The sequence below is a fragment of the Borostomias antarcticus genome (assembly GCF_949987555.1).
Source record: "Borostomias antarcticus genome assembly, chromosome: 24".
Lineage (NCBI taxonomy): Eukaryota > Metazoa > Chordata > Actinopteri > Stomiiformes > Stomiidae > Borostomias > Borostomias antarcticus.
Window position 1 is genome coordinate 7,693,103 of NC_140257.1, and position 17,414 is coordinate 7,710,516.

Here is a 17,414-nt window from a genome sequence, read left to right on the forward strand (position 1 = left end):
CCTTGAAAGAACGCTACCGCTTAGTTTAATTGACAACTGGTAGTGTGCTGTGTCCTGATTTTAAACTGCAAAAATGCACAAAAAACACTAAAATGTCGCACGCACTGCGCACGCCTGATTCATAGTCGGCGTAAACAATGCAAGCTTCGTTGTGAACGCAAGCTCCAACATGACTCGAGAGCTTGCGTTCTGTGTTTTGTTTTGTGGAAACACAAGGAATTGCACTATTGCTTGCATCAAGTGACAAATTTCGGCATGACACGCATAAAGCCTCGCACGAACGCTGCGCGCGCGTGCTTCACTATCTCGTGCCCCCTCGTTTTTTTGGGTTGCATGACGCCCCTGCTACCCCTCCCCGAGGCATGGACACTGGGCTAGTGCCCTCCTTCCCCTCCCAGAGGCATGGACACTGGGCTAGTGCCCTTCTTCCCCTCCCAGAGGCATGGACACTGGCTAGTGCCCTCCTTCCCCTCCCAGAGGCATGGACACTGGGCTAGTGCCCGTACTTTTTAAACCCCAGAGGAATATCTGTATATAGTTTTGTAACTTATGTCTTCTGTTATTATCAATCATGCTGATTGAAATGATTGAATTACACAAGTATGTTCAAGTATGTCTCATAAACACCACAATCAGGTACACCACCAAAAAGCTTACTCTTCAATGGTGCAAAGTGTGCTATATTTGAGTGAGTTTAACCATTTCAACTCGATTACACCACCAAAATGCATTAATGGGCGGAGCCCTGTGCTCTCCAAGCACCCTTTCTAGTTGTTGTTCTTTGTTTTGTGCTGTTTTCTTATGCAGTGTTGTCATTTGAATCTCTGTCTAATGAGTGCTTTGTATAATAGTGAAAATCAATAACCAAAAACTTAATACTTAATAAACTTAATAACCAAAAAGGAAAGGCTTAATCTCCATGTTAAGTACAGCCTCTCAATGTCATGGCTATCAACAATGAAAATGCTGATCATTATTCTACATGTTTGCCAGATACAGTATGTTTAAAATGCAGCAGCAGTACCATCTTTATTCTCATTGTCTTGAACTTCTGCCTGCTCCCCCTTCTCCTGAATGAAAACTCCACTATATGCTGATTGGCTAATTTCCTCCCAACGTCCTGACATGTTGGGAGACAGTTTCTCTAATACCTCCATGTTTCTCAGAGTAGGCCCTCATGAGCTCGCATCACCTCCTCATGACTCCAGACCAGAGTCGAAAATGCAGCCCCACCAAACTGAAGCAGCTTGACGGTTTAGAAAGCATTCTGTTTTCATCTGACTGTTGGCTTGGTTGATATCCACCTTCAGTCATTGCAAAACTTTTGGTGATTTTTAGGTCAACTGCTTCCAGGGGTGTATTCTGTGTTTGTAGTTGAAAGTTTTAAAGATATGCTTTTAGTTGCTGTACAGTAGGTGTTTCATCATGAAGCAATAAAGAAGCTTCAGTGAATTTAAGTAACCTCTTTGTTTACACTACTGAGCTGTTCTTGTTACAAAACCACAAATTCATTAGGTGCATTCTTGCTTACTTTATTTCAGAAAATTCTCAAACATTCACCATGAAACTCATATTTTATCAGCCATAGTAATGTGTGACAGGCTCTTGTCATGTTTATTCAGCTTCCTTTGCCTGAGAGAAGGAAATAAAAAAAAAGAGGGCATTAGTTATCAGCTTCTTTTTGCAGAAAAGATCCAGAAAAAATATGCATTTTTGTAAACTATAATTTGAAGCAGTGGTTCCAGTAGGACATGGTTCAAGTTTAGCCAACAGCAAACGAACCCTTACCTTTCCAGAGTCACGGCTCTTGGTTCTGAGCTTGTTGACCTGAGACTCAGCGATGTCAGCACGCTCCTCAGCCTCCTCCAGCTCATGCTGAACCTTCCTGAACTTGGACATGTGGCCGTTGGCTTGCTCCTCCTGGGAGATATTGAGAGGAAAACATCAGCATCCCAAAATGCAGTAGTTGCAGAATGACGATCAAGTTGTGTAACTTAGAGAATTTGCATTCTATTCTACTTGGTAGTAAGGTCAAATGCCTAATGTTTCATTTTAAATGATAATGGCTTGATTTGAGGGTGGACTTAAACTTTTGTGACTACTGCACTTTTTCCTTTACAGGGCAAACTCCATCAAGCTCAAGTATTTGACATGAATGGAGCCCCTAGTTAAAGGTTTCGATGGAACTCTAAAACGTTGTGATTTCAGGTTAAACCTGCAATGCAGGTTGAACTCTTTAGTGTGTGACTTACAGCCTCCTCAGCCTGTCTCTTGTAGGCCTTCACTTTAAGCTGCAGCTTGTCCACAAGGTCCTGAAGTCTGGCCATGTTCTTCTTATCCTCCTCAGTCTAAAGCAGATAGGACATTAAGAAATTATAATATGTGTAAACTAAATATGTGTGTATATATATATATATATATATATACCCACACACATTTATGCAAAAATATATATGCAGTATTATGTTCACATACATATATGATGTCTGTATAATGAGGAGTGTATTGGAGTGTGAGTTGTTACCTGGTATGTCAGCTCCTTGACTCTGCGCTCGTACTTGCGGACTCCCTTGATTGCGTCTGCACCTCTCCTCTGTTCAGCATCAATCTCTCCCTCCAGCTCACGCACCTGCATGGAGAACATGAGCTCATTGAGAAGATTTTATCAATTACATGCCATAAAAACGTTTTACCCCATTCAAGGCAACTCAGGTAATTCTACCACTGCTATTAACTCACCCTGCTCTCCAGTTTCTGGAGCTGCTTCTTGCCACCCTTCATGGCCAGGTTCTCAGCCTCATCCAGACGGTGCTGAAGGTCCTTGACTGTCACCTCAAGATTCTTCTTCATCCTCTCAAGGTGAGAGCTGGTGTCCTGCTCCTTCTTCAGCTCTTCAGCCATCATGGCTGCCTGCAACCACAGAACACAGCTTGGGTGAGGTGGAGAAGTACTGCTAGGTAAGTCAGCATAGCTGTTATGGCTGGTAAAGGTAGATAGGTTAGCAAACAGTACAGTGTGATGAGGGTGAAAGATGCATACAGATTAAACTTATCCAGACTCACATCAGTGATGGCCTTCTTAGCCTTCTCCTCAGCATTCCTGGCCTCCTGGACGGTGTCATCCACCTCTCCTTGCACCTGCACCAGGTCACCCTCAAGCTTCTTCTTGCTGTTCAACAGGCTGGTGTTCTGGAAGGATTAAACAATGATAAGTTGAAAAATAGCTTCCATTATGAATGTTCGTTGGCTTTATCTGTGTCTGTGTGTTAGCACCTGGGAATGCAGCAGTCCCACTCTCTCACTGGCGTCCACCAGCTCCTGCTCAGCCACTTTGCGGCCTCTCTCTGTCTGCTCAAGAGCCGCTCTCAGCTCCTCAATCTCAGCCACCATCAGACCGTTTCTGCGGTCCACCATGGCTGCCTGCTCCTTCATGTCCTCTGCAGCACGGACAGCATCGTCCAGGTGCAACTGGGCATCCTAGAAACACAGATATGACATATTATTTACTACACATAATCTAAGTTGTCTAGTACTCTAGCAGCTTTGTCTGTATATGTGTGTGTCTATGGGAAAAAAAACAAGATCAGAATGTATAACAGCAATGTTAAGTCAGTTCTGCTGTACGGCTCAGAAAGCTGGCGAGTTGTTGAGAATGACATGAAGAAGATCAATGCATTCCACAATGGATGTCTCCGTAGGAAATGTTGCATCTTCTGGCCGGAAAGGATTTCCAATGAGGACCTGTATAAAAATAAAAACTGTCGCAGTGTAGTGCTGGAAATTAAACAGTGCCAGCTCCAATGTCTAGGGCATGTCCTCAGAATGGACCAGGACTGTATTCCCAAAGTAGCCTGGAGATAGAACCTGGAAAGAGGAAACAAGGGAGGCCAAAAACAATTTGTCGAAGAACTGTGACCTCTGAAATGAAAATGGCTAACCTAACTTGGGGCGAGGCACAACGTGCTGCACAGGGCAGGACCAGATGGAAGCAGATTGTTGCATTCTTATGTTCCTCAAGGAACAAAGAGGATTAAGTATGTAATGGGAAAACATGTTTGGAAAGGTGTGGCCACACCTGGTTCAAAGTGTGCATGCATGCACAAGATCCAATCGCCAACAATGGGCATTCTTCTATGGCCTTATGGGAATTTGGGCGTACCCAGACCCACAAACCATTAGGGTTGAAGAAGACTGAATTTACCCTGGCAGATGGAATTTTCCTCACTACTAGCTTGGAGCTCATGCTCATAGCGCAGAGGTACATACTGTAGCTTTAAATGTAGGATATGACCCAATCTAGGCCAGAATTACTGGCCTGAAAGCGGTTTTATGTTCTTCTCTGCAGTGTAATCATTATTATAAAGATTCCCAGTACCTTGAGCTGTCCCTGCACATTCCTCAGCTGCTTCTGGGCCTCTGCTGCTTGGCGGTTAGCATGGCTCAGCTGGACCTCCATCTCGTTCAGGTCTCCCTCCATCTTCTTCTTCACTCTCAGGGCGTCGTTCCTGCTGCGGACCTCAGAATCCAGGGTGCTCTGCATGGACTCAATCACCCTCTGGCTGTTTCTCTTGATCTGTTCCATTTCCTCATCCTTCTCTGCCAGCTTCCTGTCCACCTCACCCTTGATCTGGTTCAGCTCCAGCTGCACACGCAGGATCTTGGACTCCTCATGCTCCAGTGTTCCCTGAATAAATGGAAGTAATCACTTTGTTATATAAGAACTGTGACGATATTCATTATTTCCAAATTAAACTGTATTCTAGTTTTCTAATTTTAGTTGTACCTCAGCCTCCTCCAACGCAGTTTGGATCTCAGCCTTCTCTGTCTCCACTGTCTTCTTGGCCTTCTCCAGTTCATGGATGCTCTTGCCAGTCTCTCCGATCTGCTCGGTCAGGTCAGAGATCTCCTCTGTGATTTGAAACAGAAACATTTTACATGAACATAACTAATCCACAGCACAATTGAGTTATTAAATGAGAAACCATTCCACTACTTTGGGTTGTTCTGTGAAAAATACTGTACTAAAAGCATCATGCACTACATTTAGCTCACGTTGCAAGTTCTTGTTTTCTCTCTTCAGAGTCTCCAGTTGGTCAAGAGCCTCCTCGTAGGAGTTCTTCATCTTGAAGAGTTCTGTGCTGAGAGAACGAGCCTCCTTCTGAGCTCCCTCCAGCTCAGCCTGACCCTCCTCAAACTTCTGCTTCCACTCTGCCAGAACCTACAGTAGGAGGAAGCACATACAAAAGCAGCTTTACACACTGATGCCAATGTTGGAATTGGATTTAGAAAATTATAATGACTACATTTGCCATTGAGGTCGTTATGAACCAACAGCACAATAGTAGAATGTTTTAAAATCACTCTTAACCCTGTAGCGCCTCTTGTATCATATTTGATACCCTGATTTGATAGACCTATTACGTCATCAACATAATCAATACTTTGTTCAAAAACCTGTTGTGTACAATATGATACATGCCCTCTTCACCCTGGAGCATACCATTTGTGCTGCAAGTATTCAGAGGGCCTCAGATGGTTTGACCCAAGATGTCTGATTGCATATAATTTCCAGCTGGTGCTAGCAGTGAAATACATTTTCTGTTTTGAAGAAGTTCTGGTAAGTTTTGCATTTATATCTTTAGTAATATTTTGAAATGAACATTAGATTAGTTGAAGTAACTTATAATTACTTCAAAATTTTGCATTTTCGTTTATAGTAAACCGTGTAGAAAATGTGTGTATCAAATTTGATACAGCAGGTATAATATAGTATGTAATGACATGTTTTTCTCAATCATCATTGTATTGTTTTTCTTTTTGCAATGTGCATTATTCTTACCTTAGTGCATAATACACTGTTTTGATGATTTGATTAACCTAATTAAAGTTAGAAATGTGATCTTTTGAACAAATATTTATAAGTAGGCTAATCTAAAAAATATATATACAGCATCCCCGACCCTGCAAGGGACGTGCTTCAATAGTCAGTCAGTTTGAGTAGGTCACGTGAGTCCCACTGTAATTGGATCGTACCAGTCTGCAGCTAGAGGTCGCAGTTGCATCTATTTTTGCTATAATTTAACCAAAGAACATTACACAATTATATAATTTTGCTGTAAATGATCATTATATTGATTTTATTGGTATATGTCTTACAGTGTATACAGTATTGTTTATGTTTCAATCAAACTCAAAGATTGAAATGTGTTCTTTAGATCACACATTTAGTCAAAATTCTGAATATTTTGAACAATTGCCATTGTAAAGCGCTTTGGGTAACGCTAAGGTGGAAAAGTGCTATATAAGTGCAGTCCATTGACCATTTATCTCTGCATTTTAGATGGCGAAAAGGTACTCTGTGCAAGATGCCCTGCGCATGATTATGGATTGAAATTCCAGTGACATGGAGCAGTTAGGGGATGAGGATGATGATGAGGAGGATAAAGACTGGACTCCCCCAGCAAATCTGGGAGAAGAAAGCTCATCTGGCGAAGAGGAAGACTTGCAAGAGGGTGATGACCACACAAACACAGAAGAAGAGACATCAACTCTTCCAGCAGGAAAAAACCACAAGGTACGCATACTCACTCTCACTCTATCTCTCTCTCTCTCTCTCTCTCTCTCTCTCACACACACACACACACCTCTGGACTATGTAGGGGTAGTACCTATGCCTAACCACCCACTGCTCTCTGTAAAGCGCATTGTGTTGCCTCTGTGTATGAAATGCGCTATACAAATACAACTTGATTTGATTTGCAGGTTTTGTCAGACAACTACTTCACATCAGTTCCATTAGTGGACCGTCTCAGGGACAGAGGAATCTCCTACCTGGGCACCGTCCGAATGAACAGGGTACGAGGAGACTGCAACATGATGGATGAAAAAGATATGAAGAAAAAAGGAAGAGGGACCATGGATTTCAGAGTAAACCAGGAAAAGATCATCATTGTAAGATGGTGTGACAACAAAGCTGTGAACCTACTGTCTTCTTTTGTTGGCATCGAACCAGAAGGACAAGTGAAACGTTGGGATCGCAAAACCAAAACATATGTAATGGTTTCAAGACCAGCCAACGTTGAAACATACAACACCTTCATGGGAGGTGTCAACCTCCTCGACATGCTGTCTGCCCTCTACAAGTACAGCTTCAAATCCAGACGATGGTACATGTACATTTGGTGGCACACTGTCACAGTGGCAGTCATCAATGGATGGATCCTCTACAGAAGAGACCAGAAGAAGCTGGAGCCCCAGAAGAAAACCATGCCCCTGCGACGGTTTCAGGCTTCTGTTGCCACTTCTCTCATCAGCGCAGGAAAAAGCCAGATCAAGTGTGTCAGACCACTATCCTCTCCAGAACGCCAAACACCCCCACCACCTCGGAAAAGGCCAACATCTAGTGTGCCTCCAGATGTGCGCAAGGATGGCATTGACCACTTTCCAACATGGGAAACCCGTCAGAGATGCAATCACTTCTCACATGTCTACTGTGGGAAATGCAGCGTCCACCTGTGCCTGAACAAGGACAGAAACTGTTTTGTTGCATGTCACAAAGCGAAATAAAAAAGGATGTAAAAGAGTAGCTGTTTGGAAAAAAAAATAATCAAACCAGTTGAAATGCAGACAAATATTCCAAACAAAAAGAAAAATGTTTGTTTTTGTAAAAGAAAAAAACTTGTTGTAATCGCCAAAATGCATGTTATACCCGAGTGTATCAAATGTGATACCCAAAAAATATCACATATGCAAATATTTTTTTTCTGATTTTTTTGAATATTTTGTTAGGAGGCCAAATAAAGAGCTCAATTTCAAAAAAACAGAATTTTCTGTCAATTATTTCATAGTTCAGGCTTTACAGGGTTAAGCCCCTCAACCCTCCAATTGCTGATTCAGGTCCCTTTTCCATGCCATCTAGTAAAGCATTTGGACCAACGATTGCCAATAAACTATCCTTTCACCTTATTGAAACTTAGTTGTGGTATAATCTTTCTCACCTTGTCAAAGTTCCTCTGCTTCTTGTCCAGGTTGGCGGCCAATGCGTTGGCCCTCTCAACGTCAATCATGAGGTCTTCCACCTCTCCCTGCAGCCTCTGCTTGGTCTTCTCCAAAGAGGCACACTTGGAGTTGGTGGCCTCGATGGTCTCCTCAGCCTCCTGGAGACGCTGAGCCAGCTTCTTCCTGTTTGGGACAAAAGAGGCATTGTGAAGGTGCTCTGTCCTGATGGAAAGATTACTAGTTCCATAAGTAGCCTGACATCACAATTCTTCTTAACAACCTACTTCCCCAACGGGAACGACAATGGCCGAGTTTCCCGATAAAGAACCTTCTTAAGCAACACTTTGCATGGGAGTTAAGAAGTACTTTGGAGTTAAGAAGCTTCTTAACTCAGTTAAGTGCTTCTTAACTCGTTCGGTAAAGCCGGCCAATATAACTTCTCTTGGGGAAGGCCTTGTGGGTCCATGTACTGTACTTACTTGGCCTCCTCCAGCTCCTCTGTCCTCTGGATGGCATCAGTCTCATACTTGGATCTCCACTGAGCCACCTCAGAGTTAGCCTTGGACATGCCGCGTTGCAGCTCTGCCTTGGCCTCCTGCTCCTCCTCAAACTGCTCCCTCAGCAAGTCACAGTCATGGCGAGCAGATTGGACACCGTGCGCCAGAGCGTTCTTAGCCTTGGAAGAGAAGAAAACGAGAGAGTGTTCTAGTTCAATTTACTGAAAACTACATAAATGTATACTTTCAAGTTCATATTTCACTGAGTCATCAAAACTACATGAAATACGTCACATACATATAGAATAGGAGGAAGCATGACAAATTAAACAAGACACTATGAAAAAGGACTCAATGAGAGAGAAACTGTGTCTAATAGTCACATTAAGTCACTGACATAGTTGGTGAACCTGACTCCATAGTTCAACTTGTTTTAGAGCCTCACCTTGACCTCCTCCTCAACAAGCCTCTTGAGCTCCTCAATCTGCTGGGTGTAGGCCTGCTTGCCTCTGGTCAACTGGGACACCAAGGCTTCCTTCTCCTCCAGCTGGCGTCCAAACTCACCTGCAGGGAATGAATGGAGCTCTCGTCAGGCAAAGAACATCACAGACGTTTTCTATGCTTTTCCCCCTCTTATACATTAAACTGAATCATGTGGTCCATGCATCTGTATAATGATTTTATGAATCATCAAAGGTGTATTATAATTTATATGTGTTATTTAACAACAAAAAAGCTGAGAGTGAAACTTGGGTTCTTGTATAGAAACATCCAAGTATCTCGCGTGACAATTAAGGAAACTTTTAGTAAAATCAACTTTGACGTTCCTGTCAGTTCTAGACTATGAGCTTGACATGGTTTACCACTCGGCACTTAGTTTTATTACAGGTAATCATTATAGAATCCCCAGAGCATGGAATGAGCTGTAAGACACTCTTACTAGATACTGTACCTCTCAATGGGTGATTTTAAACAAATGATGAATAAAACTGGATTAGATGCTTGTGTTTGTTTTAGTTAAATTATACATGTTTTATCTCTTTGCATTGTTTATTGTTTTTATGAGTGTACTTGTTCTGCTTTTTTATGATTGTATTGCGTGTTTGTATGACTGTTCACTGATTGTTGTAACTAGGGCAACACTGTGAATGAGACCCCTGATCTCAATGTGTTTCCTCTGGCTAAATAAAGGTTTGAATTGAAAATTGGTAATGAGATGCAATACATCTTTGTTCTTGATTTATTCATTTTACCGTTCTCAGTCAGGAGTCTGGCTCTCTGTGCGCTGATGTCAGTGTTCTGGCGAAGATTCTCATCATTCTTAGTCTTGATCTCGCTGAGCTGATCCTCAAGGGTGCGCGCCATCTTCTCTAGATTGCCCTGTGGGTCAAACACCATGTTTACAGACATGGTAAAGGGTTATGCTTTAATTACACTGTCACTTTCGTTTTAACACAAGAAATTACATGAATTAATGTATTTTTCTGAGGAGGAAGAGGACATTGATTCCCTACCATATATTTGGAATACACCAGTTTCTCATGTTATATAATTCAATACACACACATACTGTATTTGATTGAGTGAGTCTGGTTTGCATTGATAGTAATCAGTTGAGCTACAATGACATTAGCTTTTCACAAGCCTCCTTTGGCACCCTACTATTCTCTTCTACAGTATGTGGGAGAACACAGATTTGCCTATTCTACTGTACTTGGTGCAGAGACTGCATGTAATAAATCACAATATTGAATTATCACTGACCTTAGCCTTGGCAACTGCTTCCATGTTGGAGGAGAGGTCATCAATCTCCATCTTGTACTCGCTCTTCTCTTTCTCCAGCTTCTGCTTGACGCGCTGCAGGTTGTCGATCTGCTCACCCAGCTCTGCCACACTGTCAGCCTGCTTCTTCCTCAGGGCAGAAGCCGTGGACTCGTGTTGCAGGGTGGACTCCTCCAGATCACGTCTCAGTTTCTGGAACTCAGCCTCACGCTTCTTGTTCATCTCCATCTGAGAAGCAGTGGCGCCTCCTGCTTCCTCCAGCCTCTCGCTGATCTCCTCAAGTTCCCTGGACAGATCAGCCCTCTGCTTCTCCACCTTGGCCCTGGCAGCACGCTCAGCCTCGATCTCCTCCTCCAGCTCCTCAATACGAGCCTAAAGTAGAGATTAAAAACTCAGAAGTACTCTTCTAACAAATCATGGCTGCCAAAGAAATTAATTTAACTCTTTAATTCTGGTCTTCAGTAGAAGACAGGGGGCAAATAAGGGTGAAGTCAACCCAAAGTCAAACCGGCTGAACGTCTCAGAAGCAAGGACAGTGCTATCAAATGTAGGATCATTTTTTTCAGGAATCATAATGATCATGACTGTACTAGGGCTCAGTAACTACATGGTACCTGAAGTTCCTTGATCTTCTTCTGCAGCTGGGCTCCCAGAGACTGCTCATCCTCAATCTTGCTGAGGAGCTGGCTGGTCTCAAAGTCCTTCCTATGGAGCAATAATGAATCAATGACAAACGTTTAGTTACTGTGCTATTGTGACGGCAGAGTCCAACCATTCACTACACCAGGGGTCTACGACAATTTTGATGTGACGTGCTAGTTGCCAGTGTCCTGGGTGATATAATTTCTGACAACATCTAGTAAGGGCCAAGGGACAAAAAGTATCATCACAATAGGGCAGCTTGTCAAAGAACATGACCAAATTGACTGTTCCAGTACATTTATTTTGCTTTCACACATTTACAATTTTGGAGTCTTGAAATTCAAAACTAAACCCACTTTCATTGTAATGATGGTTGGAATTCAAGTTAATTTAATCAGTCACAAATGTCTCAAATGATCTCTGAAAAGTATTTGTACTTACTTCTTGATCTTCTCATCAGACTGCTGCTTGTCATTCTCCAGGTCCATGACGGTTTCCTGGGCCAGTTTCAGGTCTCCCTCCAGCTTTCTCTTGCCTCTCTCCAGGTCCATACGGAGCTTCTTCTCTTGCTCCAGAGAACCTTCCAGCTGGAGAAAAAAACACATGATTTTCACTCACCTTTGGTGATAACAGGTTCATATTGATAACATTCATGAGGATAACAATAAGCGATTCATGAAGAGGCATAGTTAGAACTGCCCCTAATGTTCAAGACATCCTCTAAGATGACTCACGTCATCGACTTGCTGTTCCAGCTTGGTCTTGGCCTTGGTCAGAGTGTTGACTTTGTCCTCCTCTGCCTGCAGGTCATCCAGTGTCTGCTGGTGGGCCTCTTGCAGGGCTTTCTTCTCCTTGCTCAACTTGGCAACGCTCTCGTCTTGGGCAGCCATCTCCTCTGTCAGGTTTTTAACCTGGACAAGACAAGAACGAAAGGAAATGATGGTCAGTTCATGATTTGGGAATGGAAGAGCTTAACTTCATTACTGTTTGGCTGTGTTTTTGAACAAACTACTGCTTTGCTATTGAAAAGATTTTGAGATGTTGAAACCTTGTTCTCAGTGGCGTGTTTCTCCTTCTCCACTTTGGCCAAGGTAAGCTCCAGATCATCAATGTCTTTCTTCAGCTCAGAGCACTCATCCTCCAGCTTCCTTTTCTTGGCCGTCAGCTCTGCGTTCATCTCCTCTTCATCCTCCAGCCTCTCGGTTGTCTCTTTGACTTTGGCCTCCAGCTGGATCTTGCTCTTGATCAGACCCTCGCATCTCTCCTCAGCATCGTTCAGATTCTCTGCTTCCTGGGAGGCAAACACAGTGGAGAAAAGATCAGTGTTCGATATTGGTGGTTATTTTTGAATGCATGTGCTTGTGTACTGTAGCTCACTCACAGATGCAACTGCAAGAGCCAGATCGTTCTTCTCCTGCAGCATGGACACCATTTTCTCCTCCAGCTCCTTCTTGCGAGCTTCAGCCTTGGTAAGGGCGACTTTGCATTTCTCATAATCCTCCTTCATGTTGGCCAGCTCCTTCTCTGTCTCAGCACTCTGCAGAAGAGGCTTGATCTTGTAGTACACCTTCATCCATGGCCAGTGCTTAACATTCATGAATGAGCGGATATTGTACTGGATGGAGTAGACGGACTCTCTGATCACAAGAAAGAGCGCCACAGTGAATGTTAAGGTCAATACACATTGGATCTGATGTGATGAATGCAATCTATCCTCTGATACCGGTATGTATATATAATGTGTAAGATATGTAAAATATTTCCATCAAAATTACCATCAAAGTTAAAATCCTAACACCCGGATTGATAATATTTTGGTAATTCAAAGCATTGTAATATTGTAGTACAACATATTTTCTGTTGGCATAAGTAGCAGTAGGAGTAGGATTACTTTATTGATCCCTGAGGGGGGAAATTGCACAACTAATTTAGGTTTGTGGTAAAACAAAGGTTAAAAAGACATTATAAGCTCCCTCTCACCTCCTCGCCATCATCTTCACAAACTCCCTCCTCATCAGGTAACCGCGGTCATGGTTACCAGTTTAGCAAGCTTCTCATCTCTCATCTCCTCAAGGACACCCAGCAGACCAGCTTTGAAGAACACCTGATGCACAGGTAGAATACACAGATGAAGTAAACAAGGTAAAAGTACCGTATGACACAAAGTTGAGTTTAATTTGATTGAATGGGTGAAATGCTATTGTGTTGGGTGTTTGTTGTTGCTTGTATTTCATAGCCTGAATATGTGGTATCTTACCTTGGTGTGTCCAAACTTGTATTCCTCATGATTCACATCAATGGACCCAAGCAGCTTCTCAGAAGCCTTCTTGTTGTCAATGAACTGGCCTTCGGGGATGACACTGGCATTCAATACTTTGTATCTGTGTAGAGAGAAATATTGAATATTGATTAGTTTGGTTTTAAATGTTAAGGATGAAAAGGTGTTTGTGGGAGTGCATACGTACAGTATGTTTGTGTGTGTATTCATGTGCAAATGTGCCTGTGCCTTTCTACATGAACTTTGTGTTTTTGTATGTGTTTGTGCACGAACGTTTGTGTGTGTATCTGTACCTTTGCTTGAAGTCAGCATAGACGATTCTGCTGGGGAAGCCCTTTCTGCAGATCCTAATACCCTCCAGCACACCGTTACACCTCAGCTGGTGGATAACCAGGAAGTTCTCCATCAGACCTGGAAACAAAAGATAATGATGATTTTTTTCTGTTTTTAGAAATTAAGATTTCATTTAAATGACAATTTAGAAGTAAAATAATTTGTAAAGTGTGATTTATACCTGGAGTCTTAGACTCATTGGGGATCAGGCAGCGCACAAAATGAGGGTGGGTGCTCCTCAAGTTGGTCATCAGCTTGCCCAAGTTCTCCTGTAAGGGTGTTCCAAAGGGCAGTTTTCTCAGATACCATTGATAATGGAGTTGACGAGCTAGATTGCAACTAGACCTAATTAGCTGATTAGTTGATTCTGTAAATACATTTCAATATAAAGTATGGAAAGATTAGTAGCTTGTTATGAATAACCATTAGACAAAATCATGGCATAAAACATCACAAATGTACCTTGAAATTAGATAGAAAAGTTCACTCACTCTGAACTGAGAGGACACAGTCTGCATGGAACCTCCCTTCTTCTTGCCTCCTTTCTTTGTAGTGTCTATGAGTATCAAGAGTTAAAGAATAATAATGTACATGATAATGTGATACAATATTTATATTTAAGTCATGTTAAGTTTTCTTGTAATTCACAAACAATCAATTAAATGTGTTTATTAAATTATTTAAAAACATATTCTGTGTTTTTCAACAAGTTCCTTTACACAAACATTTTCACTCTGAACACTTGAATTGTCTATCTCACTTACTTCAAAGTGACCCTTAGGGAAGAAAAGGTTCTTATATCCATTTTGCTTTGAGGAGATTGAAAATGTACAAACCTTCAGGTGGAGCAGCAACGTAGAGAACGGTCATCACTTTTATTGAGGCCTTCTGGTACAGCTGAAGCACAGAGTCGTTCAGGGGGTCCTTGTTCTTGTCCAGCCAGCCATTGATGTTGTAGTCCACTGTACCTGCGTAGTGGACCAGGGAGAAGTGGGCCTCGGCTTTGGTCTTTGAAGGTTTAGGCTTCTCAAAGGCCTTGTTCTTGCCAAGATGCTGATCGTACAGCTTGTTCTTGAAGGTCGTGTCTGAAGCCTTGGGGAACATGCACTCCTCTTCAAGGATGGAGAAAATGCCCATTGGCTGTGTAAGAAACACATTTTGATCAGACAAATGTCTGTTTACATACAACAAACTAGTGCCTTGTCCAAATGTGTCTGATATTTATGTATAAATTACAGAATTGTGTTATCAATATGATAATATCTGTGATTATTATGATACTATTCAGTTGCCTTAAATGTACCCACTATACTTGCAAAGCCCAAAAGTTGTAGTGTTATAGTTTTAACCTTCTCAATAAGCTCAATGCAGGCAGCCAAGTCCATGCCAAAGTCAATGAATGCCCAGACGATGCCCTCCTTCTTGTACTCCTCTTGCTCCAGGACGAACATGGTGTGGTTGAAGAACTGTTGCAGTTTCTCATTGGTGAAGTTGATGCACAGCTGCTCCATGCTGTTGAACTGTAGATTCACAATTTGAGAGATAATCTTTGTTTAGATACCCTCCATGTATTGCTTTTTTATCTTGACTTAATTTACTCTTAAATTTACTCATAAATTTCTGTATTCATGTGTAACAAACAAACAAAAAGAAGAAGTGCAAATTGTTCACTTATGAGTTCATTAATAATAGAACAGGATTTATTTTACCAAATATGGTCACAACCCTGAACAATCCCATAGCAATACCAAACTCACGTTAAAGATCTCAAAACCGGCAATGTCGAGCACGCCGATGAAGAAGTTCCTTGCTTGCTTGGTGTCCAACATCGTGTTGATGCGGATGACCATCCACAAGAACATCCTCTCATAGATGGACTTGGCCAGAGCGCTCACTGAATTATTCACCTGTGTAATGACAATGCCATGAGTTGGTTACACTTTATTACACTAATGTACTTTATCATATAGTCTGCATTTTGCCTTGTATTGATACTAGAAGAACTATAGGAACATGAAAAGGACCATTCCAGTTACTTTGTAACAGCATATATTGAGTATTTAAAGAAATAAGCAGTAAACTATTTTCTTTCAGCAAATGTGTACCTCTCAGGTTTGACATACACCTTACCTGAGGCACTGTCTGACCCTTGGTCACATACTCATTGCCGACCTTCACTCTGGGGTAGCAAATGGCTTTCAGCAAGTCAGCTGAGTTCAGACCCAGAAGGTAGCAGATTTTATCAGCCACTAGAGGGAGAGAGGAGTAAATAGAGTTTGAGGAGGGATACAATGATCACAATTGAATTATTACCTCCACCCTGGCGACAGCGCATGGTGAGAGGTAATGTTTTCAGTGGCATTTGTGGACACTACTGGACCGATTTTCACGAAACTCGGTGGATGGGTGTAGTGTGGTCGAACATTTTGGAATGGATCTGAATCACGGGGCGGGTCCACGAGCTGCCCAAACACGGCCGGCCTTTCACCACCATTCATTTTTTGGACCAGGATAACACAAAAACTACTGGACCGATTTTCATGAAACTCACAGGGCGGGTCCACAGGCCTCCCAAACACAGCCAGGCAGGCCATTCACGTAGGCTCAGGACCGCTTATTTCTCCAGGGTAAAAATAAGCGGGGGAACTCCGCCCGTTTATTTCCCAGCAGGATTACACAAAAACTACCTGACCAATTTTCATGAACCTTGGCGAAGGGGTGTAGCATGGGCTGAATTAGTAACCGTTACATTTTGGAGCAGATCCAAATCACGGCCTGGATCCACAAATGAAAACAAAACTTAGAACGGATGCAGATCCCTGTGTGGGGGCGCTAGAGACACGAGGTTTGAACTGGGGTGTGCGGTGGGAGAGCACGGAGTGCACCGCACTACCGCCCACCGACGGCGACCCAAGGGGCCACAGAGCTGCCCAAACACAGCTGTCCATTCACTTCCAGTCATTTTTTGGACTGAGACATTTATTTTTCCAGGCTAAAAATAAGCGAGGGAACTAACTCTGCCGACTTGGGCTTAGGAGCCAAAAAATATTTCTCAATGGGGGGGGTTTTGACGTGCATAAAGCTTGTGACATAACAACTGCAGCAATACCAAACATGTCCTGTTCGCACGCATGTGTGCGCGCACACAGCCATGAAATGCATTCATGGGCGGAGGTCTGTGCTCTCCAAGCACCATTTCTAGTTAAATATCAAGTAGAAAGAAAGAATTTGATAGAGATTTTTGAGAACCTTGGGACTTGAAGTGGGACTCACCCTCTGTGCCATCTGGCTCAGCCTGCTCCTCACGCTGCTTCTGCTTGAAGTGCATGTTGCCATGTTGCATGACAGCACCAGTCAGCTTGTAGATGCTCTGCTTGTCTTCAAGGGTGAAGCCCAAGATGTCAATAGCATCCTGGAGGAGGAAGTTAATGTTAGATGTAAACAAGTAAGATCAACTCAAGTGTGCCAGGTGGAGGGACTTAATGACTGCATTTATGCTACGCCTTTTATTTTCAATTGTTGTATTGTACTTTCAGTGACTCACGTCTGTGGCGTCCAGCTCCACCTTGTCATCGATACTGGCCACAGTGATCTGCCCCTGGCTGATCATGGGGTAGTCATAGGGGTTGGTGGTGATGAGTGTCATTTCTGTGGAGAACGAAGAATGAAAAGCAGCTTGTATAGAACTATAATGCAACTATAAGCACTGCTTGCTGAAATGTGCCAGAATGATCAGCTGCAACACCAGTGGATCTTAAACACCCTTTACTGCAGCAGCATATATATTGGTAGGGCTGTTCATCTCTACACACCAGTGGCAATTGCTCCTATAAGCCAGGGTAAGCCTGGCTTACCCATACAAATCCAAATAAAACTTGATTTGTG

General features: G+C 42.7%; 1 pseudogene across 1 annotated transcript in view; it reads right to left on the reverse strand.

Moving 5' to 3' along the window:
• Positions 1-1,614: 1,614 nt before the first annotated feature.
• The window catches only part of LOC311325110 (myosin heavy chain, fast skeletal muscle-like), a 19,935-nt pseudogene continuing 4,135 nt past the window's right edge, over positions 1,615-17,414 (reverse strand). The window contains exons 9-39 of the transcript in view: positions 17,074-17,177; positions 16,803-16,941; positions 15,660-15,778; positions 15,287-15,436; positions 14,879-15,049; positions 14,366-14,669; positions 14,021-14,085; positions 13,711-13,798; positions 13,490-13,607; positions 13,176-13,299; positions 12,899-13,022; positions 12,300-12,555; positions 11,967-12,209; positions 11,653-11,829; positions 11,360-11,505; positions 10,891-10,981; positions 10,259-10,648; positions 9,748-9,874; positions 8,940-9,058; positions 8,477-8,673; positions 7,997-8,180; positions 5,052-5,217; positions 4,783-4,907; positions 4,375-4,683; positions 3,273-3,476; positions 3,063-3,188; positions 2,740-2,910; positions 2,525-2,629; positions 2,253-2,348; positions 1,789-1,920; positions 1,615-1,632 (exon numbers count right to left, since the gene is read on the reverse strand). The product of the transcript in view is annotated as a myosin heavy chain, fast skeletal muscle-like (transcript). The remainder of the gene's footprint in view (positions 1,633-1,788; positions 1,921-2,252; positions 2,349-2,524; positions 2,630-2,739; positions 2,911-3,062; positions 3,189-3,272; positions 3,477-4,374; positions 4,684-4,782; positions 4,908-5,051; positions 5,218-7,996; positions 8,181-8,476; positions 8,674-8,939; positions 9,059-9,747; positions 9,875-10,258; positions 10,649-10,890; positions 10,982-11,359; positions 11,506-11,652; positions 11,830-11,966; positions 12,210-12,299; positions 12,556-12,898; positions 13,023-13,175; positions 13,300-13,489; positions 13,608-13,710; positions 13,799-14,020; positions 14,086-14,365; positions 14,670-14,878; positions 15,050-15,286; positions 15,437-15,659; positions 15,779-16,802; positions 16,942-17,073; positions 17,178-17,414) is intronic.